The sequence below is a fragment of the Rhinolophus ferrumequinum genome, chromosome X (assembly GCF_004115265.2).
Source record: "Rhinolophus ferrumequinum isolate MPI-CBG mRhiFer1 chromosome X, mRhiFer1_v1.p, whole genome shotgun sequence".
Taxonomy (NCBI): domain Eukaryota; kingdom Metazoa; phylum Chordata; class Mammalia; order Chiroptera; family Rhinolophidae; genus Rhinolophus; species Rhinolophus ferrumequinum.
The window spans coordinates 25,231,177-25,255,340 of NC_046284.1; the positions used below are offsets into that span (position 1 = coordinate 25,231,177).

Consider the following 24,164-nt stretch of genomic DNA (forward strand, 5'->3'; position numbering starts at 1 on the left):
TTGTGCAGTGACTGTAATATACTAGAATTATAGTGAATTGTTAATTCTGCCTCCTCAAACACATTAGGAAATAATCCCCCAAAAGTATTTAACTTTGCATTAGACATAAAGGAGACTCTGGGTGCTATATTAAGATTATTTTGAGGCAAACAGAGCTGTTATCCCAACTGATTTGATTATGTTCTGTAATTGAGAAAATGTTCACCAAGTTATACTTTTTAGTGATTTACATGTGCATTTTATAGGAGACATGTTCTGTGTATAGTGAATAAATAACTTTTATAGTAAAAAAAAATACCATATGTACAGGTTGTTTGGGGATTAAGTGAGAAAGTGAATAAATATTGTTTAGTACCTGGTATACTTTTGTTCAATAAATATTTATTTAGTTTTATAAATATGAGGCATTGTGGTAGGCATTAAAAGTACAGCTATGAATAAAACCCTGGCTTTCTGATGATTACAGTCTAGTGAGGAAGATAGTCATTAAGCAAATAATTGCATAGTTGTTTCTAATTATGCCAAGTGCTATAAAAGAGTGACTGCTTATAGTGAATACTCAGTAAATAAGAGAAAATATTTACTGAATGGCTATTATGTGCTAGGCACTATGCCAGGTAGAAATTTGAGTGCAAGTGCACAATTGGATGAAGAGTGGAGGCATTTTTATGGAATTTTACTTCAAAATATGGTGAGGTTAATGAAGCCATTATTGTTCTTGTGGTCAATCAAGGAAGCTCTGTGGGGGAGGAGACAAAATTTCAGGAGATACTTGGTAGAGTTCACTTGGAAGAGGAGAGATCAAGTTCAGTGCCTTCTTCCCCCAAAATTAGTTTCTGGGCATCATGCAAGTTGTTTAATGTGAAGGACACCCCCAGGATGACTGACGTTTGTATTTGACAAGATAGAAATTTTAAAAGGCTGAGTGGGAAGCCACAGGAACTAGGCTTTCCCTCTGAGACGAATGCTAAGTGCTGAATTTGCTTCAGAACCTGGCATAAAGTCTAAGCAGGCAACAAGCCTGCATACTCTTTACTCTTTTCAGATGCTGCATACTCTTTTCAGATGCTGATTTAAATATCATCCCATACAGATATAGTGATTCTACTGGCAAGCTATTTTCTTATCTGGCCTTTTTTATTCCTCTTCATAATAACCCTGATCTAGGAGGGACAGCCTGAGGAACATTGATTAATGCATCCTAAATTATCTCAGTAGTATAACCACAAGATTTCAGCTTTTCTTGATTTTGTGCCAGGTCTCTGTTAAACAGTTCTTACCAACATTAGGTGTGTGCACAGAGGACGACAGGTATTCCAGGCTGGGGTTTGCTGTCAATTAAGACTGTTGTCCTTTGCAGCACAGGGAATATAATCAATAATATTATAATAACTATGTATGGTGTCAGATGGGTACTAGATTTATCGGGGGGGATCACTTCATAGGTTATATAAATGTCTAACCACTATGATATACACCTGAAACTAATATAATATTGTATGCCAACTGTAATTGGGGGGGGGGGGTTGTTTTCCTTTGCTGTGAGGTGCCACTTTCTCTGTGGTATAGCCATCAAAGAGGGAGATGCCTTTTACTTTTTGTCCTCCTGTCAGTTGAAGAGCTTTTTGTTGAAGCTCAGGCTGCCCAGAAGTGTTCTCTGTCTTGATTGGGGTAAGTCAAGTAAAGGTAGTTAGGGAACTTGGTTTTCTGCTTTTACTCTGGGCCCTAGCAGATGAAGTTCAATATGACTTGGGACTTGAGGCCATCAGTAACTAAAAGTCTGTTCTATATAACTCTGTGAAAAAAATCTCATTATTACTCTCATTTTATATATGAAGTAATAGAATTTTAGGGGGGTCAATGGCTTGCCCAAGATGAGGCAGGCAGTAAACTACTCAAACTTAGGTTTTTAATGATGGCTTCTGTGTACCATGCCCCACTGCTTCCTAAGGTTTCTGAAAAAGGCAATGATATAATCTGAGCTATACTTTCAAGAGATAGTTCAATCAATGTTTTTATTATGAATTGTAAAGGGGCAGAAGTAGAGCTGGAGAGACAAACTTGAAGACTTATGAAATAGCCCAGGGAAGTGAAATATGGGCCTGAATTGTATTATGGGAGTAGGGATGGAAAAGAGGTCATAGATAAAAGAAATTTAATGGAGGTAAATCATCCTGAACTGTTATCTCTTAAACAGTCATAAAGCCTAGAGATGAAAATTATTAGGCCCAGTTATCTATCTTTCAGCACAATATAATTATCTCCACTTTTACAGGTGAGTCAACTGTAATTCAACCCAAGTTATTTGCCTAAGGTCACTGACTAGTTTGGGCAGAAAGGAGCTGGAACTCAGAACTCATTCTTCCCAGTACAGTCCTCTTTCCTCTAAACCATGGCATCTTCCAAATCTGCTTTTTGGTTTATTTTTGTTTTTTAAAAATATTTTACTAAAGTGCATAAAAGTGCAATATCATACATGTACACCAATGAACTTTCACAAATAGCACCCGAGACAAAGCACAGACCATTTCTTTGTTTTTATTAAATCTATTGGGGTGACAATGGTTAGTAAAGTTATATAGGTTTCCAGTGTACATTTCTATAATACATCATCTATATATTGCATTTTGTGTTCACCACCCAGAGTCAGTTCTCCTTCCATCACCATATATTTGCTCCCCCTTTCCCTCTTCTACCACCTCCTCCCCCCTTACCCTCTGGTAACCACTAAACTCTTCTCTGTGTGTATGAGTTTTTGTTTCTTTGTTTGTCTTCTTCTTTGTTGCTTTCAGTTTTATATCTCACATATGAATGAAATCATATGGTTCTTGACTTTTTGTGTCTGATTTATTTCACTTAGCATAATAATCTCAAGATTGATCCATGTTGTTGCAAATGGCAGTATTTCATCTTTCTTATGGCAGAATAGTATTCCATTGTGTATATATACCACATCTTCTTTCTCCAATCATCTATTGAAGGACACGTTGGCTGTGTCCATGCCTTTGCCACAGTGAATAATGCTGCAATAACCATCAGGGTACATATATCTTTACAGATAAATGTTTTCAGATTTTTTGAGTAGATACCCAGAAGGATTGTGGGTCATATGGTAATTCTATTCTTAATTTTTTGAGGAACCTCCTTACTGTTTTCCTTAGTGGTTGTACCAATTTACATTGCCACCAACAATGTATGAGGGTTCCTTTTTCTCCACATCCTTTCCAACAATTGTTATTTGTCTTGTTGATGATAGCCATTCTAACAGATGTGAGGTGATATCACATTGTGTTTTTGATTTGCATTTCCCTAATAGCTAGTGAAGTTAAGCACTTTTTCATATATCTGTTGGCCGTTTGTATTTCTTCTTGGGAGAAGTGTCGGCACAGACATTTCTGGCACCCCAGAAGAACTTTGTGCTCTTTTCCAGTCACTTACTTCACAAAGAAGGATCATTTCTGCCCTGACATTTTCTTCCTCTTTTTAATAACTGCCTGGGGGTCCATGTCAGAGATTGGGAAATTTACTATTGGGATCTTCCTGTAGATTATTTCTGGTTTTTTGACTGCTGTAAACAATGCTGCAAAGAACATCGATGAACATGCTCCTCTGTACAAGGGAGCAAGTATTACTCTAGAAGAGAATCCAAGAAATAGGTTTGCAAAGTTGAAAGGTTGAGGGTTTTGTATATTTTGATGGCTAATACCATCATGACTTCTACAAAGGCTTCACAAAGTTACATTCCCAACCTTAGTTTTGAGAGGGCCATTCCCTATCTTCTTTCCAGCCTGAATAATCATCAATCCTATGAATTTTTGCCCATTAGATAAGTGAGAAATTGTAGCTCCTTATAGCTTTAATTTGCATTTCTCTAATGAGAATGAGTTTGAGCATCTTTCTGTTTTTTTGTTTTAATTAAAGTTTATTGGGATGACAATGGTTAGTAAAGTTACATAGAGTTCAAGTGTACAATTCTGTAATACATCAACTATATATCACATTGTGTGTTCACCACCCAGAGACAGTTCTCCTTCCATCACCATATATTTGATCCCCCTTACCCTCTTCTACCACCCCCTTCACACTTACCCTCTGGTAACCACTAAACTACTGTCTATGTCTATCAGTTTTTGTTTCTTTATCTTGTTCCTTTGTTGCTTTCAGTTTTATATCCCACATATCAGTGAAATCATATCGTTCTTGGCTTTTTCTGTCTGACTTATGTCACTTAGCATAATAATCTCAAGATTGATCCATGTTGTTGCAAATGGCAGTATTTCATCTTTTCTTATGGCAGAATAGTATTCCATTGTGTATATATACACCATATCTTCTTTATCCAACTTTTCGAAGGAAATGTTGGCTGTTTCTGTCTTGGCCACAGCAAACAATGCTGCAATGACCATTGGGGTACATATATCTTTACAGATAAATGTTTTAAGATTTTTGGAGTAGATAACCAGGAGAGGGATTGCTGGGTCATATGGTAAATAGTTAAAATGGCCATATTACCCAAAGCAAAATACAGATTTAATGCAATCCCCATCAAAATACCAATGGCATTTTTTAAAGAAATAGAACAAAAAATCATCAGATTTGTTTGGAACCACAAAAGTCCCAAATAACCAAAACAAACCTAAGAAAAGAACAATGCTGGAGGTATCACACTCCCTGATTTCAGCTTGTACTACAGGGCTACAATAATCAAAACAGCATGGTATTGGCAGAAAAACAGACACATAGACCAATGGAATAGAATTGAGAACCCAGAAATAAAACCACATAAATATGGACAAATAATTTTAGACAAAAGAGCCAAAAATATACAATGGAGAAAAGACAGCCTTTTCAATAAATGGTGCTGGCAGAATTGGAAAGTTACGTGCAAAGAATGAAACTAGACTGTTACCTATCACCGTGTACCAAAATTAACTCAAAATGGATGAAAGACCTAAACAGAAGACCTGAAACAATAAACTGTATAGAAGAAAGCATAGGTACTAAATTTATGGATCTTGGGTTCAAAGAGGATTTTATGAATTTGACCTCAAAGGCAAGAGAAGTAAAAGCTAAAATAAATGAATGGGACTATGTGAAACTAAAAATCTTCTGCACAGCAAAAGAAACCATTGACAAAATAAAGAGGGAACTAACTGAATGGGAGAAGATTTTATAAACAACGCCTGTGATAAGGAGCTAAATCCAAAATATATAAGGAACTCATACAACTCAGCAACAACAACAACAAAAAGAATCCGATTAAAAAATGGGCAGAGGACCTGAAGAGACATTTCTCCAAAGAGGACATACAACTGGCCAATAGACATATGATAAAATGCTCAACATCACTAATCATCAGAGAAATGCAAATAAAAACCCCAATGAGATATCACCTCACATCAGTTAGAATGGCTATCATCAACAAGACAAATAATAAGTGTTGGAGTGGCTGTGGAGAAAAAGGAACCCTCATACACTGTTGGTGGGAATGCAGATTAGTGCAGCCACTATGGAAGGCAGTGTGGAGGTTCCTGGAGCATCTTTTTCAAATGTTTTCTAATCCTTTGTGTATCTTTTATAAATCATTTATGGTAACTTTTGCCCATTTTTCTATGGTTGTCTTTAAAATTTGAACGTGTAACTATTCTTTTTTATGTCATAGCAATTAATCCTTTTTCTGTTAAATGTAGTGTGAATATTTTCTCATGCATTTAAACATTGTTTGTGTTCTGTTCTTTCACATCAATTTATTATTTCCCTTTTGTAGATTCCCTTCTCATTCCTGTAAGTATAGAAAACCACGTATTCTGGATTTTTCAGTGCCGCCCCAGTGTTATATGTTCTTTTCTGTTGTCTCCCAAAATACAAATATATATGTCAAATTATGTTTTCCCAATTGTAGAGTTAGAAATTTTAATCATCCCACCTATAGTGATTGGCAGTGCAGTTCTTTATCTATTTTCTAGACAGGATCCAGGTGCTCTTTGAGAGGAAAATGGGGTAGCAGGACACACCTGTCTTCTATCTGTGGAATCTGGTATGTGCTAAAGGGAATGTGGATATGGTGTAAGCACTGGTGATTCTCCACATTGTGTCCCCAGCTGTCTTCTGCTATGACACTCAGACAGCTTAGGCATTTTGGAATTTTGGTTGTCACTTGAAAGTATTCGGTTACACAGTCTGGAAAATTTCTGCTTGATGTCTATAAAGGGAAATGTTACTTCTTCTTTTGGTACCTGACAAAATATCTTAAATTCCCATCCATATTCTTTACGACTGTAAAAATTAGTTGTATCTAACAAATTTAAAAGTTTGTTAATCAAAATTTTAAAACTGTCAGGTTGGTATTTAGCATGTTTATGCAGCCAGTTTAAAGCATTCTCAGCAGTAGACAGTTGCAAACAAATAATATGCTACTATGTTTATTCAGCAAAATGTATTAGATGCCTACTCTGTGTCAGGTGATATAGAAAGAAAGGGTAGATTAACATGCTAATTTCTAACAGAAATTGAGAAATGAATAAGACCTTGCTCTTGTCTGTAAGGTGCTTTACATCTGATAAATGGAAATTATTCCCTTCTGTTGATGAAAAACACATCCCTAGGAATTCTAAAGGGACCATATTAGTTGATTTTTAGTTAGAATTACTACTGAGTTTCCCTGAAAGCAACAAAACCAAATTCAAACTTATTTAATTAGTACCAGTGTTTGTTTCCTATATTTTTCTCTTAAGATCCCATTATTATACTCTGTTTTCAGAAAAAGCTTGTATGAGCATTCAAGAAAGCAAAAAGTTGCCTTGTTCTTCGCCAAAATTTCCTTTGTCCAAGTGTCAGTGACACTTTAAGGATACAAAATGGTGAAAATGATCTTGGTTTGTATTGTTGGTTGTTTAGATGGTAGAAATAAGAGAAAATGGTGACATGGGGGCTTTAAACCTGTTTAAGTGTTGTAAGGAATGATGCATTTTTCACTGATAAATGTTCTGGGGTGATAATTGGCTTCCTGTTGTACACTGAACATGGTTTAAGAAGAAAATGCTTCCCCTAGATTATGAAATAGGCAGTGTTGGTATTGTATTTTTAAAATAAATTTAGTAAACATTTACTCGATAATTAGACCTCATAGAGCTTCATGCTTAGTGTACGTTTTCATTTTTTTGTGTGCAATTTAAAACTTTCTTAAGAATAGGTCAGTTTAAAAAAATGACTATGAATATTGGACTGATCATCTTTTTACCCTTTCTACCCTATCCTCTCACCGCCATCCAAGCTTTATTTGAGGCTTAGACCCAGTGGGGAATTTCTAAAGCATAAGAACTTCCAGCAAAGCTCTGCAATTTAGAATTCCATCTCTCTGCATCCTGCCCTCCCCTCAACACACACACACTCATACCATTTCTCACAATTGTTCTTTGAAAGGATCAGCTTGCCTGTGCTTCCAAGAGATCTCCGGAGTTATTTATGCAAGTTAGCATCAGCCAAGTAATTCTATCCCCTTCCCTGTGGAGTAGGTATTCAAGTCTTTCAGATTCCTTTGGCCACTCTGGGCTAGTTTCTTTTTTTTTTTTTTCCAAGACAAGAATTTGTAGGCCTGAGAACCTTCAGAAGGGGCAAACAACTGCCATGGGAGAAGGGCGCCCACTGTTTACTGGAAGATTAGTTAGGAATAAGAATAGAATCAGAGCATGCAGTGCTTATTGGGCAGAAGGGGTAATGTAATGTGAACGATGGGGCACTTTTTTCATCTGGTCCAGTGGTTCTCAACTAATATTCCCTACAGATGCATTTGTATTTATTTGGCACTACAGCAGTGATCCTTGTGAGGGTATGGTGGTGGCTGGAAGCAAGTATTGCTCTTGTAGTGGCTTCTAAGTAAAACTTCCGTGTGAAGGGCATATGTGTAGTTTTGAAAAACTGTCCTCTCCCTCAACTTTAACTGAGTTTCCAAACATGCAACAGCTCAATGACAGCTGTGATTTGATCCCAGGACTCACTATCATCTCTTCTTTTTCACTGTTCTCTGCTACGGAAAAGAAGAGAATGAGACAGCAGGTGAGAAAGGAGGGAAAAGAAAATAACTGCCTGTAATGGTGTGCCTGCCTCCACTATACTTAGCACCAAAAAGTTTCAAATACCCTGGGCTCTTGATTTCGAATCCCAGCAGGCTACCTTTCCAGCCTCCTCTCCTACCAGCCACCCTCTCCTGAGCTTTGATATGTCAACATTGGACTTCTTGACAGATCATGCCCTGTGCTTTCAATCCATTACCTCTACCTAGGATATGCTCTTTCTCTTTGTCAGGGAAAGTCCAATTTGCTCCCCATAATGAAAACTATTTATCACAGCACTGGGTACTTTATGCCAACATATCTGCAAGTAATAGCATTTGGCTAAATAAATATGAACTAAATTTCCACAATTTTCATTTTATTTGAAGGAAAACATTGTCAGAGCCCGGGTCCAACATGGCCACCTGTACCATTAAGTTTACTCTGATCTCCCAGTCTCAATTAAATTATTTCTCCAGTGCTCAAATTAGCATTTTGTTCATCTTGTAGCACTTATTTCTTGTCCTGTATTTTAGAAATTTATATACACCTCTAGATTCCACTAGATTGTAAGTTCATGAAGGCAAGTAGTGTGTCTTATTCAGCCTTATATCTCTTCCCTCAGTACCCATTACAGTTCTGCACACGTAGCAGGTACCTAGTTAATACAAAGGTCTGACAATTAATTTCGCAAACTCATCCTAGAAAACGTGCTAGATACTTCATTGATGAATATCACTATAGTCACCTTCAAAGTACTATACTTCGGAAGCTATGCACTGACACCAGCACCTAGCCCACCCTTCAAAGCAATTTTGGTACTCTTTTTCTGGAATGGCCATCAGAGCTGCCGTCATATTAACCTTGATGTCCTGAATATCATCAAAATGTCTTCCTTTCAATACTTCCTTTATCTTTGGGTAAAGAAAGAAGTCATTGGGAGCCAGATCACGTGAGTAGGGAGAGTGTTCCAATACAGTTATTTGTTAACTGGCTAAAAACTCCCTCACAGACAGTGCTGTGTGAGCTGGTGCATTGTTGTGATACAAGAGCTCCTTCGGGACCATTTTTGTATATACCTTTCCCATGCCAAGATTTTCAGTTAAGGTTTTCCTGTTTCTCTTTGGTTTTTCTTTGTTTGTTTTGTTTTTTTTTACTTTCTTTTTTTTTTAATTTATTGGGGTGATAATTGTTAGTAAAATTACATAGATTTCAGGTGTACAATTCTGTATCACATCATCTATAAATTACATTGTGTGTTCACCACCCAGAGTCAGTTCTCCTTCCATCACTATATATTTGATCCCCCTTACCCTCATCTCCCACCCCCCAACCCCCTTACCCTCTGGTAACTACTAAATTATGTTCCCCAGATTAATTTTCAAAACCCCATGGCCATCTTGTAGTTACTGATTGTTTTATAATCTCTGTCTGACTTATTTCACTTAACATAATGTTCTCTAGGTCCATCCATGTTGTTGCAAATGGTAAGATTTCTTTCTTCTTTATGGCTGTGTAATACTCCATTGTATAAATGTACCACAGTTTCTTAATCCAGTCATCTACTGATGGGCATTTCGGTTGTTTCCATGTCTTAGCTATTGTGTATAGTGCTGCAATAAACATAGGAGTACATAAAGATTTTTGAATTGGAGTTTTGGATTTCTCCGGATAGATACCTAGGAGTGGAATTACTGGATCATAGGGTAGTTCCATTTTCAGATTTTTGAGATACCTCCATACTGTTTTCCATAGTGGCTGCACCAATCTGCAATCCCACCAACAGTACACAAGCATTCCCTTTTCTCCACATCCGCACCAGCACTTGTTGTTTGTTGATTTATTGATGATAGCCATTTTGACTGGGGTGAGGTGGTATCTCATTGTGGTTTTTATTTGCATTTCTCTGATGGTTAGTGAGGTTGAGCATTTCTTCATATGTCTGTTTGCCATCTGTATGTCCTTTTTAGAAAAATGTCTCTTCAAGTCTTCTGCCCATTTTTTAATTGGGTCGTTTCTTTTTTTGGAGTTGAGTTGAGTGAGTTTTTTATAGATTTGTGATATTAATCCCTTATCAGATATATCATTGGCAAATATCTTTTCCCATTCAGTAGAATCCCTTTTTGTTTTATTGATGATTTCCTTTGCTGTGAAAAAACTTTTTAGTTTGATATAATCCCACATGTTTATTTTTTCTCTTACTTCCCTCACGCGAGGGGATATATCAGTAAAAATCTTACTCCGGGTAATGTCTGTGAAGTTTTTTCCTATATTTTCTTCTCTGTATTTTATGGTTTCAGATCTTACATTTAAGTTTTTAATCCATTTTGAATTTATTTTTGTATATGGTGTAAGGAGGTGGTCCAGCTTCATTTTTTTGCATGTGTCCGTCCAGGTTTCCCAGCACCATTTATTGAATAGACTGTCTTTACCCCATCGTACATTCTTGCTTCCATTGTCATAGATTAAATGGCCATATAGGCATGGATTTATTTCTGGACTCTCCATTCTGTTCCATTGATCTATGTGTCTGTTTTTATGCCAGTATCATGCTGTTTTTATTACTGCAGCCTTGTAATATAATTTGATGTCAGGTATTGTTATACCTCCCACTTTGTTCTTATTCCTCAAGATTGCTGAGGCTATTTGGGGTCTTTTATGGTCCCATATAAATTTTAGGATTATATGTTCTATTTCTGTGAAAAACGTCGTTGGTAGTTTGATAGGAATTGCGTTGAATATGTATATTGCCTTAGGCAGTATGGACATTTTCACTATATTAATTCTTCCTATCCATGAACATGATATGTGTTTCCATCTACTTATATCTTCTTTCATTCCTTTCTTCAGTATCTTATAATTTTCTGAGTACAGATCTTTTACTTCTTTGGCTAAATTTATTCCCAGGTATTTTATAGTCTCTGGAGCAATTGTAAATGGGATTGTTTTTTTAATTTCTACTTCTGATGTTTTATTGTTGGTATATACAAATGCAACTGATTTCTGAATATTAGTTTTGTATCCTGCTACTTTACTAAATTCATCTATCAGCTCTAATAGCTTCTTGGTGGAGTCTTTAGGGTTCTCTATATATAGTATCATATCATCTGCATACAATGATAACTTTACTTCCTCCTTACCAATTTGGATGCCTTTTATTTCTTTTTCTTGTCTGATTGCTGTGGCTAGAACTTCCAGCACTATATTGAATAGAAGCGGAGATAGTGGGCAACCTTGCCTTGTTCCTGATCTTAGGGGGAATGGTTTTAGCTTTTATCCATTGAGTATGATGTTAGCTGTGGGTTTGTCATATATGGCCTTTATTATGTTGAGATATGATCCCACTATTCCCACTTTCTTAAGGGTTTTTATCATAAATGGCTGTTGGATTTTATCAAATGCTTTTTCTGCGTCTATTGATATGATCATGTGATTTTTATTTTTCATTTTCTTAATGTGGTGTATCACATTAATTGATTTGCGGATGTTGAACCACCCTTGCATACCAGGGATGAATCCCACTTGATCATGGTGAATGATCTTTTTAATGTATTGCTGAATTCTGTTCGCTAATATTTTGTTGAGGATTTTTGCATCTATGTTCATTAGAGATATCGGCCTATAGTTTTCTTTTTTTGTGGTGTCTTTGTCTGATTTTGGGATCAGGGTGATAGTGGCTTCGTAAAAAGTGTTTGGGAGTCTTCCTTCCTTCTGGATTTTTTGGAAGAGCTTGAGGAGAATAGGTGATAATTCTTTTTTGAACGTTTTGTAAAATTCACCTGTAAAGCCATCTGGTCCAGGGCTTTTGTTTGTTGGGAGACTGTTGATTACTGATTGAATTTCCGTGGTGGTAATCAGTCTATTCAGGTTTTCTGTTTCTTCTTGAGTTAGCCTTGGAAGGTTGTACGCCTCTAGAAAATTGTCCATTTCTTCCAAATTGTCAAATTTATTGGCATATGGTTGCTCATAGTAACTTCTTAAAACTTTTTGTATTTCTGCAGTGTCCGTTGTCACTTCTCCTCTTTCATTTCTGATTTTATTAATTTGGGTCCTCTCTCTCTCTTTTTTAATGAGTCTGGCTAAAGGTTTATCAATTTTGTTTATCTTCTCTAAGAACCAACTCTTGGATTCATTGATCTTTTGTATTGTTTTTCTGGTTTCTATTTCATTTATTTCTGCTCAGATCTTTATTACCTCCTTCCTTGTGCTCCCTTTGGGCTTATTTTGCTGTTCTTTTTCCAAATCCCTTAAATATGAAGATAAACTGTTGATTAGTGATGTTTCTTGTTTCTTTAGGTAGGCCTGCAAAGCTATGAATTTCCCTTTTAGGACTGCTTTCGCGGCATCCCATAGATTTTGGGTCGTCGTGTTTTCATTTTCGTTTATCTCGAGATATCTTTTGATTTCCTCCTTGATCTCCTGCTTGACCCATTCATTATTTAGTAATAAGTTATTCAGCCTCCATGAATTGGTGTGTCTTCCAGTTTTTTTCCTGTAGTTCATTTCTAATTTCATAGCATTGTGATCAGAGAAGACAATCGGTATGATTTCAATTTTCTTAAATTTATCAAGACTTGTTTTGTGGCCTAACATATGGTCTATCTTGGAAAATGTTCCATGTGCGCTTGAGAAAAACGTGTGTTTTGCAGCATTGGGGTGAAATGCTCTGAAAATATCGATTAAATCCAAGTGGTCCACTGTATCATTTAAGGCTGTTGTTTCCATATTGATTTTCTGTCTGGAAGACCTGTCCTTTGTTGTCAGAGGTGTGTTGAAGTCCCCTACTATGATAGTTTTACTGTTGATCTCTGTCTTTATGTCAGTCAGTATCTGTTTTATATATTTAGGTGCTCCTATGTTGGGTGCATAGATGTTTACTAGGGTTATGTCGTCTTGTCGGATTGATCCCTTTATTATCATATAGTGCCCATCTTTATCTTTTAATATGTTCTTCATTTTAAAATCTATTTTGTCAGATATAAGTATTGCAACTCCAGCTTTTTTCTCATTTCCATTTGCATGAAATATCTTACTCCAACCCTTCACTTTCAGCGTGTGTGTCTTTTGTTCTGAGGTGAGTCTCTTGTATACAGCACATACAAGGGTCTTGCTTTCTTATCCAGTCAGCCACCCTATGTCTCTTGATTGGAGCATTTAATCCGTTTACATTTAAAGTGATGATTGATAGGTACATAGTTATTTCCATTTTTAAATTTGTAGTTAGGTTGTTTTGATCTTTCTTCTATTTACAGAAGTCCTTTTAGTATTTCTTGCAATGCTGGCTTGGTGGTAATAAATTCCTTTAGCTTATTTTTTTCTGGGAAGCTCTTTATCTTTCCATCAACTTTAAATGATAGCTTTGCTGGATAAAGCAATCTAGGTTGTAGGCCTTTGTTTTCCATCACTTTGAGTATCTCCTGCCACTCCCTCCTGGCCTTCAATGTTTCTGTAGAAAAGTCATTTGATAGTCTTATGGAAGTTCCCTTGTATGTAACCCTCTGTATTTCTCTTTCTGCTTTTAGGATTCTCTCTTTGTCTTTAAGCTCTGCCATTTTAACTATAATGTGCCTTGGTGTGGACCTGTTTGGGTTTATCCTGGTTGGAACTCTCTGCACTTCCTGGGCTTGTATGTTGGTTTCCTTCATCAGGTTGAGGAAGTTTTCAGACATTATTACTTGAAATATGTTCTCAATCCCTTGCTTCCTCTCTTCACCTTCTGGTATTCCTATGATGCGCATGTTGTTGCGCTTGATGTTATCCCAGAGGTCTCTTAAGCCACCCTCATTGTTTTTTATTCTTTTTTCTTTCTGTTGTTCCGTTTGGGTGATCTCTGCTACCTTGTCTTCTAAGTTGCTGATTCGATCCTCTGCTTCATCTAACCTGCTGGTAATTCCTTCATGTGAGTTCTTAATTTCCGTAATTGTGTTCTTTAGTTCTAACTGGTTGTTCGTTATGATTTCTACATCCTTCTTTATGTCTTCTCTAAGCTCCTTAAACATTCTTATCACCAGTGTTCTGAACTCTGTCTCTGAAAGGTTGGTTACCTCTGCTTCATTTGGTTCCAGTTGTGGAGGTTTCTTCTGTTCTTCTATTTGGGACGTGTATCTTTGTTTCCCCATTCTGGCTGACTCTCTGTGTTTGCTCTGATGTATTAGGTAGATCCCCTAGAGTTCTTAGTTCTTGCTAGGTCATCTTATGTAGTATGTGTCCTTTATATTTGACTTGCACTACTTCATTCTTCTCCTCTGCGTGTGCTCCAAAGGTGACTGTTGTGTTGTGTATATTGTCCTGTTCAAGAAGATCTTTAATTGCTTTTTGCTTGTGAGTAGGTGGGGTTAACTCCTAGGCTGTCTCGTTGTGAGACTTGGCTCTTCCCACTGCAGGGCGTTCTGCTGCGTGAGGGTTGACCACTTAAATGTGGTTTGGCCTCTATGGGCTCTAGTGCCTGCCGAGAATTCCCTCTGGGTGTGTGACTTGTAGGTCAAACCCAGTAGTACTCTGGTTTGGTCTGGTGTTGGCCTCTGGATATGTTGAATCTTGTGCCTCTTAAGCTGGGCCCTGGTAGGGCAGTTTCAGAACAAAGCAAATCACCAAGCACAACAACAACAACAACAACAAAGAAAAAATTCAAATACATTTATATGTAAAAACACCCGATAACCCCCACTCAACACAGGAAAAGATATCAAAGATATAAAGATAAAACAAAACAAAACAAAGCAAAACAAAAAGCAGCGCCAGTCTTGACTTAAGCCCACCAAGTAATGTCCAGGTTGTCCTCTGCTGTACCAAAGAGCCCCCTGCTTATTGTGCAGGCAGAGCCGTTCACCTGGTGCCCAGAGTGACTTTGGGACTGTAGATTTAAATGCGTGGGCCTGAGGGGTCTGGATGATAGTTTTTACAAAGTCAGTGCAGTTTCTGCCCTTGCCTGCACATATGCAAACTGAGGGTAGCACCACCAGCACTGTGTCCAGTACTCCTGTGTCTTAGGGCACTTCTTCAGTGTGTGTGTGTATGGGGGGGGTGCGGGCGGGAGATTTCTGAGCTGCTGAAAGCCCAGAGCTGCGTCTGCTGCTTGTTGCTGATCCCTGGGAGTGTCTCGGCAGTAGCACTTGCCCCGCCCTAGGCAACCCAGAAAGGGTGGGGGCTGGGGATGGAGGGGTCTTCTCTCTCCCTGCCCAGCCGCGCGTCACCCTCTTCCCGCAGGCCAGAAAAGGTGGTGGCTAGGGGTGGAAGAGTCTCTTCTCTCCTAGCCCAGCCAAAATCACACTCTTCCCAGCCTCTTCCCTGGGTCAGGACTGCCTGTCAGTCTTCCCAGAGCCTGAGCACTACTGCGGCTCCTCTGTAATCTGACACTACTTCTCAGTTCAGGGGCCAGTTTAAGTCTTTGGAAGGGCAGGGATAGGATTGGAAGAGCAGCGGGGAGGGGCCCAGGTATGGAGTCTGTGTTCTTTGTCCGCCCTAGGGCCCACTAGCCGCCCTCCCAGCGGGAGAAATGAGCCGTGGGATGCAGGGAAAGAGCCCACCTCCTGGTCTCTGTGCTCTCCGTTCCGCCCTGGGATCCCGTGCGTGCCCAGAACTGCGGGTGCCACCGTGGTTTTCGCCGCCGCCGCCGCCAGCCGAGACCCCGCTGCGGGCCCGCGCGTTTTCACTCCGCTCCCTTCCTTCTTTCCCCTGCTCACCCAAGTAGCGCACCTTCAAGTAATCCTTCCACGAGTCTCTTAGCTGTTCTGTGTGATGTGCAAAGAGTTCTTTGATGGGTTATAAGTCCCGTTTGTAATAAGATCTGGAGGAGAACTCAGAAAGTGCGCCCCGCTGCCGCCATTCCTATGACGTCATCTCCTGTTTCTCTTTTGGTATTTACTTTGTCTGCTGTGCTTCTCACAGTCAGCCAACAATTTTGACACACAATTCGATGAATTTTTGCAACATTTTCCTCAGTTCTGCTCGTTACTGGTCTCCCTGACCTCTCTTCATCAGTGACGCATTCTCTCCCCTCAGAAAAAAGTTTAATCCATTTGTACACTGCTGTTTTCTTCCTGGCATTATCTCCATAAACTTGGACTAACATGTCCCTGATTTCACTTCCGTTCTTGCCAAGTTTAACAAGAAATTTAATGTTTGTTCATTGCTCTAATTCAAGCTCAGACATTTTCACGACGACACACAAAAACACTCAATAACAATAATGAACGGCACTCAGCAAGACACCACAACATGTTGACACGAACTCAGCTGTGAGACACTGATATACCAAGGTTATGAAACTTGATTAAGCTGTTCATACAGTGCTGCCAATGTAAGCACACAGTGGCATGTTCGCAAACTTAATTGACAATCCCTGTATACTAAATGAATGAGGGATTTGTTTTCTTATTTAATAGGAGTTATTTTCTTGAACTCAGTATATTCCCTGCTAGATTATCAATTCTTCGGTAATAGAAGCCTTATATTGTTTATTCATTCATTCATTTTATAAATACTTATTACATAGCTGGTATGTGCCAGGCACTATTTTAGGTAGTAGACATATAGAAGTAATAAAACAATGTCTGTCCCTGCTATCATGGAACATACACTCTAATGGGCAATACAGATAACAAATAAACAGATATATAAGTTCAGGTACTCAGTTATCTAAAAAATATAATAAAGCAGGGTAAGAGTACACAGAATGAACAAGGGCTGTAATTTAGATACGGTGGTCAGGAAAAAACTGAATAGATGAGATCTAGTCTTTTCTTTACAACACTATCCCCAACCCTATCTCAAACCACTGAGTAGCTAGTACAGAGCTAAATATATAGTTTGCTGCCTGTGATAATTACTGACTTTAACATCCTTATGTGGTAGTAGGTAAGAGCTAGTATTGATTACTGCTTAAAACCATGGCCTCTGGAATCTTGGGCTTGAAGCTGCCAGAAACTAGTCTGTGATCTTGAATAAGTAATTAACCTCTCTAAGCCATAGTGTCCTAAATCTGAAAAATGGAGGAAATAGCACCTACGTCATAGGGTAATTTTGTGGATTACATGAAATAATTGATATTAAATTATTTATTGTGGAGGCTGCATGAAATAGTGAATTTAATTTTTTTTAGTTGTAGTAGAGAGCCCAGAAATAGACCTACACATGGAGCTCTGATATATAACAGAGGTAGCATGTCAACTATTACATTGCTTTGTACACCTGAAACTAATAAAAACTATGGTAAAAAATAAATTTTCAAAAGTACTCTGCACATATACTTTTAGGATGTTACCAACACCAAGAAAGCTTTAACTTCGGCATATTATGACTCAAAATCATGATAGTAATTTTATCTAATAGTGGCAGATGGTACTGAATTAGAGCACTCTGCTAGAAAGTTATGATATGTGATGAATGAGTAGTTAGAGGGAAAAAAAACTGTGCTCTTAGCCATGGTCTGTAAGTCTTTTAGCTATGATTATTTATTTATTTGACCTCATATAGTATCTCTTCTTCATTCTCTGTCACTAACATTCCTTTATTAGCACTATCAAATGATCTGAAGTATAACTTCTTAGAAGAACAAGTTTTTAATGTCACAATGGGGGCAAAAAATGACTTCGAGATGGTTGTCTGGTTTCAGTGTATTTTTGTGGTGGAGAGTTTAGTGCATAACATGAAAAAGAAAACTGAAGGACTAGCAGAAGATGAAATTGTATGAAAGAAAACAGGGCGAGAAAGACAGGGTAGTATAGGGGAAAAAGTATAGTAATGAGGAGCCAGAGGACATGGAGTTTAGTCTAAGCTCTGCCTTCATGTTATTATTTAACCATAGGCAAGTTACCTACTTTCTCCAAGTCTCTCTGGGATAATGTGAGGAGATTAGACTATATATATCTCTTCAAGCATGAGCATCTTAAAATTTATGACAAATAGGGAGACTTCTTTTTCCAAGAAAATGAAGTAGACATATTTTTCCTTGCTCCTCCCACTAATTACAATGAAATGCTCTGGATATTATATATTAAAAAGTCATAAGAGGACTTAAAGGTGCACAGAAAAAGGCAGACTGTCTAGGGATTTTCGAACTTGAGCAATAACATGGTGGTGAATTCTCTGGGTTTCCTTTTGCCTCATATGTCTCACACTTGGAGGTGAAGAAACTTGGAACCAAGAAATGCTAATGGGTACAGACCAAGAAAAGCCCCAACAAAAGCCTGCTCTCTAGCCAAAGGACCAGGAATGAGCAGCCTACTAAGATGGAAAACTTGTAGAAAATGGCTAAGTGCTCTACTCTAGTCAAACTTCACAGGAAAAAAAAAAATCAACAACAACAACAGAAAAACTGTAGTCCTGTTCCCACCCACTCCTGGCCAAGCGGGCAACCTAGATTTTCATCTTCCACAAGACTGCAATGTGGCACTCCAACACCTGTGCTAGGGACCCCTGTCACGGTAGTGTCAGAAAAGACCATGTACCTAGCTGGAACTTTTATCTCCCACTGCATTGAAGGAGACAATCTGGGGAGCCTGGACTTCTACTCCTCTCTGACAATTGAAAGTTATAAAGCTGACCCTCCTCACTGTTGTGGTATCAGAGGAGGTAGTAGAGATTCATGACTGTCATCACTCAGCAGTAACAAGGCCACCCCCACCAGGTGTCAGTGGAGACTACAAGGGAAGCTGGAACTCAACACTGTTGCCCATCAGTAATGAGGACACCACCTCCTTTAGATGTCAGTGAAGGCTAAGTGGGAAACCTGGACTTATGCCTCCGCCTGGCAGTAGTGGGGCAACTCCCCTCTGCTAGAATGATGTTAAACTATGCCAACAAAAACAGAGGTTTATGTAAGACTCAGAATCTCATAACGCAGTATACAAAAATGTACAGGTTTCAATTTAAAATCACTCATCATACCAAGAAATAGGAAAATTTCTAACTGAATGAAAAATAACTATTAACAGATGCAAACACTAAGGTGACAGAAATGTTAGAATTATCTGGTAAAGATTTCAAAGAAAACTTGATAAAAATATTTTAATGAAATCTATGTAACTTTATTAACAATTGTCACCCCAATAAACTTTAATTTAAAAAAAAATCTTTTAATTAGCAAGTGTGAACATGCTTGAAACAAATGAAACAAATTAAAAGCCTCAGCAAAGATATAGAAGTTATATAGAAGAACCAAATAGAAAATTTAACATAAAAAATTACAGCAATAACCAAAATAAAAAACTCTGTGGATGATATTAACAATAGACTGGGGAGGACAGAGGAAAGAATTAGTGAAGTAGAAGATACAACAATGGAAATTACTCAAGCTGAACAATTGAGAGAGAAAATAGACTAAAATATAATGAACAGAGCCTCAGGGAGCTGTGGTACTATACTGAAATATGTAACATTTATTTCATCAGAGTTTAGGAAAGAGAGAAGAGAGGGTGAGGCTGAAAAGTACCCACAGAAATAATGTCTGAAAACTTGCCAAATTAAGCAAGAGATAGAAATTTATAACTTCAAAAAGGTGAGCAAACTCTCCACATGATAAACTCAAACAAATCCACAACAAGAAACATCATAATTAAACTTCTGAAAACTAGAGAGCTCCAGTCAAGATGGCATAGTAGGTAAATGCTGTGCTTACTTTCTCTCATGGCCACAATCAAAATTATAACTACACTACAAAACAACCATCGTTGAGAATCACCTAGAATCTTGCTGAACCGAAGCCCTACAACTAAGGATATGCAGAAGAAGCCATCTCGAGACTGATAGGAGGGGCAGAAACACAGAACGGGCTGGTTCCACACCTGCATGTGACCATTAAAAATTGGGAGGGATAACTAAGCAGTGGAGGTCTCTCCCCTCAGAGGAATGAAAGGTCCCAGCCCAGCCCCAACCCAGGATTCCAATGCCAGGGAGAGAAGTCTCCATAATTTCTGGTTTGTGAAAAACAGCTGATATTGTTGACTGAGTGAGATGGAGGGCCGCTGGAGCCCCAGGCGCTCCTCTTAAAGGGACCACATGTGGTCTTACCCATTGACAGAATCACTGGCTCTGAGCTCCAGCGCTGGGGCAGCAGCTGCAAAAGGTGACAGGGACATATGTTGGGGAACTGAGTTGTCTGGCTTGGGACGGGGGAAGAAGGAGTAGCTGTCTCCTGAACAGAGGAACAAGCAGGGGCCATTGTTACTTTGTTGAGCCCTCCCTCCTCCCAGCGTGCATATGCAGGCTGCCACCATACCTGAGACTCTATTAAACTGTATAATGCTGTTTGTTCATCATGCCCAGGTGATTTGAGGCCCCGCCCCCACCCCACTTTTGGGCACACCCAAGCCACTTCCAGTGGCTTTTTTGTACAAACTGCCTGCCTCATGCATGGTGCAGACTTTCCTAGGGTATCTGAAAAGTTCATGGAAACCAGACAAGCAACATCTGACTTGAAAATGTCCTATACCTCTGGCTGAACAGCCCTAAGCCAGGCACTAGCAGCAGTCGGCCATGGTTTGCAGCTTGGCCTCTTGAGGCACTTCCAAGCCCAGCACAGGCAGTGGCCATCTGCAGATTTTTTTGTGGCTCCTGCTGGGTGGTTCGGGTTGGGCAAGGGCTATGGCTGAACTTGACCTGCAGCCGATAACTTCCAAGGTGGTCCTGGGGCTGACGCTCCCAGGAGCCAGCTTCAAAATGAGCTGGAGCATCACCCAGCCGCCTCCAAGAATGACACAAACAAGGGGCAGATTGGGCAAGCACCAGAGCCCTGTTGAGGCAGATCTTGCTCTGTATGGTCAGTCTGTGCACCACAACTCCTCCGCTCTAACCATGGCCAGTCCTCACAACCAATGAGCCTGTATGTCAATCCCTTCCATTGTGCAAAGAGCAACCAAGGCTCAACAACAAGAGAAGGGCACACAACACACACAGGAAAGACACCTGGAATACATGGCTCAAGAAGACTGTGCCACTAGAGCCCCACAGCACACCTACTACATAAGGCCACTCTACTAAGACCAGAAGACATAGCAGCCCTACCTAATACATAGAAACAAACACAGGGAGGCAGCCGAAACGGACAGACAAATAAATATGTCCCAAATTAAAGAGCAGAACAAAGCTCCAGAAAAAGAACTAAACAAAATGGAGACAAGCAATCTACCAAATGCAGAGTTCCAAACACTGGTTATAAGGATGCTCAATGATCTCAGGGAGAACTTCAACATAGACAGGAAACATAAAAATGGAGATAGAAAACATGAAAAAGAATCAGTCACAAAAAAAGACTACATTAACGGAAATGAAGAATACATTACAGGAAATCAACAGTAGATTAGATAAAGCAGAGGATCGAATCAGCAATTTAAAAGATAAGGTAGCTGAAAACACCCAACCAGAACAGCAAAAAGAAAAAAGAATCCACAAAATTGAGGAGAGTTTAAGGGACTTTTGGGACAACATCAAGCATTCCAACATTCCCATTATAGGGGTACCAGATGGAGAAGAGAGCAAGGAATTGAAAACCTACTTGAAGAAATAATGATGGAAAACTTCCCTAACTTGGTGAAGGAAATAGATATAAAAGCCCAGGGAACACAAGGAGTCCCAAACAAGATGAACCCCAGGAGGCCCACACCAAGACACATCATAATTAAAATGCCAAAGGTTAAACATAGAGAGAATCTTAAAAGCAGCAAGAGAAAATCAAGTAGTTTCCTACAAGGAAGCTCCCATAAGGCTATCAGATGATTTCTCAACAGAAACTTTGCAGGCCAGAAGGATTAGCAGGAAATATTCAAAGTGATGAAAAGCAAGGACCTACAACAAAGATTACTCTACCCAGCAAGTCTGTCATTTAGGATTGAAGGACAGATAAAGATTTTCCCAGAAAAGAAAAAGCAAAAGAAGTTCATCACCACCAAATCAATATTGCAAGGAATTAGAAGGACTTCTTTAAGATTAAAAAAAATAAAATATGAATAAAAAATCACAATAACTACATACCTATCAATGATTACTTTCAGTGTAAATGGATTAAATGCTCCAATCAAAATGTAGGTGGCGCTGAATGGATAAGAAAACAATACCCTTACATATGATGCCTACATGAGACTCACTTCAGATTGAAAGACACAAACAGACTGAAAGTAAAGGGATGGAAAAAGATATTTCATGAAAATGGAAACAAAGAAACAAAAATCTGGGGGAGCAATACTTATACCTGACAAAATAGACTTTAAAACCGAGACTATAATGAGACAAAGAAGGATCCAGTAATCACACTTCTGGGAATTTATCTGAACAAACCCAAAATGCTACTTCAAAGGGATGTGCTCATTCATATATTCATTGCAGCATTATTTACTTAAGCCAAGATATGAAGGCTACCTTCATTTCCCTGAATGGATAAGGAAGATGTGGTACATATATACCATGGAATATTACACAGCCGTAAAAAAGGCAGGGGCTATTGCCATCTGCAACAACATGGATGGACCTAGAGAATACTGTCATAAGTGTAATATTCAGACAGTAAAAGATGAATGTTACATGATTTCACTTATAAATGAAATCTAAAGAACAAAATAAACAAACAAAACAGAAACCAACTCATATACACAGAGAACTTTTTTTTTTTAATTTATTGGGGTGACAATTGTTAGTAAAATTACATAGATTTCAGGTGTACAATTCTGTATTACATCATCTATAAATCCCGTTGTCTGTTCACCACCCAGAGTCAGTTCTCCTTCCATCACCATATATTTGATCCCCTTTACCCTCATCTCCCACCCCCAACACCCCTTACCCTCTGGTAACCACTAAACTATTGTCTGTGTCTATGAATTCTTGTTTCTCATTTGTTTGTCCTGTTCTTTTGTTGTTTTTGGTTTATATATCACATATCAGTGAAATCATATGGTTCTCTACTTTTTCTGTATGACTTGTTTCGCTTAGCATTATACTCTCAAGATCCATCCATGTTGTCACAAATGTTCCTATATCATCTTTTATTACCGCCAAATAATATTCCATTGTGTATATATACCACAACTTCTTTGTCCATTCATCTATCGAAGGGCATTATGGTTGTTTCCACCTCTTGGCCACCGTAAACAAAGCTGCAATGAACATTGGAGCACACGTGTCTTTAGGTGTAGATGTTTTCAGATTTTTTGGGTAGATACCCAGGAGAGGGATTGCTGGGTCATATGGTAATTCTATTCGTAATTTTTTGAGGAACCTCCACACTGCCTTCCATAATGGCTGCACCAGTCTGCATTCCCACCAACAGTGTATGAGGGTTCCCTTTTCCCCACAGCCTCTCCAACACTTGTTACTATTTGTCTTGTTGATGATAGCCATTCTGACTGGGGTGAGGTGATATCTCATTGTGGTTTTTATTTGCATTTCTCTGATGATTAGTGATGTTGAGCATTTTTTCATATGTCTACTTGCCATTTGTATGTCCTCTTTGGAGAAATGTCTCTTCAGGTCCTCTGCCCATTTTTCAATTGGGTTGTTTGTTTTTTTGTTGTTGAGTTTCTTGAGTTCCTTGTATACTTTGGATATTAGCCCCTTATCGGAGGCACTGTTTGCAAAAATCTTCTCCCATTCAGTTGGTTGCCTCTTTATTTTGTCAATGGTTGCATTTGCTGTGTAGAAGCTTTTAAGTTTGGTATAATCCCATTCATTTATTTTAGTTTTAACTTATATTGCCTGTGGAGTCAAATTCATAAAATGCCCTTTGAACCCAAGGTCCATAAGTTTAGTACCTATGTTTTCTTCTACGCACTTTATTGTGTCAGGTCTTATGCTTAAGACTGATCCATTTTGAATTAATTTTGGTACATGGTGACAGATAGCAGTCCAATTTCATTCTTTTGCACGTGGCTCTCCAATTCTCCCAGCACCATTTATTGAAGAGGCTGTCTTTCCTCCATTGTATGTTTTTAGCTTCCTTGTCAAAAATTATCTGTCCATATTTATATGCTTTTATTTCTGGGTTCTCAATTCTATTCCATTTGTGTATATGTCTGTTTTCCTGCCAATACCATGCTGTTTTGATTATTGTAGCCCTGTAGTACAAGCTAAAGTCAGGGAGTGTGATACTTCAAGCAATGTTCTTTTTTTAAAAAATTTCTTTGT

The 24,164-nt window shown here is 38.6% G+C and overlaps 1 protein-coding gene across 13 annotated transcripts in view; it reads left to right on the top strand.

Annotated features, from left to right (window-relative positions):
• Nucleotides 1–24,164, top strand: part of ENOX2 (ecto-NOX disulfide-thiol exchanger 2) — a 454,293-nt gene that overhangs the window by 184,679 nt on the left and 245,450 nt on the right. The window lies entirely within an intron of this gene.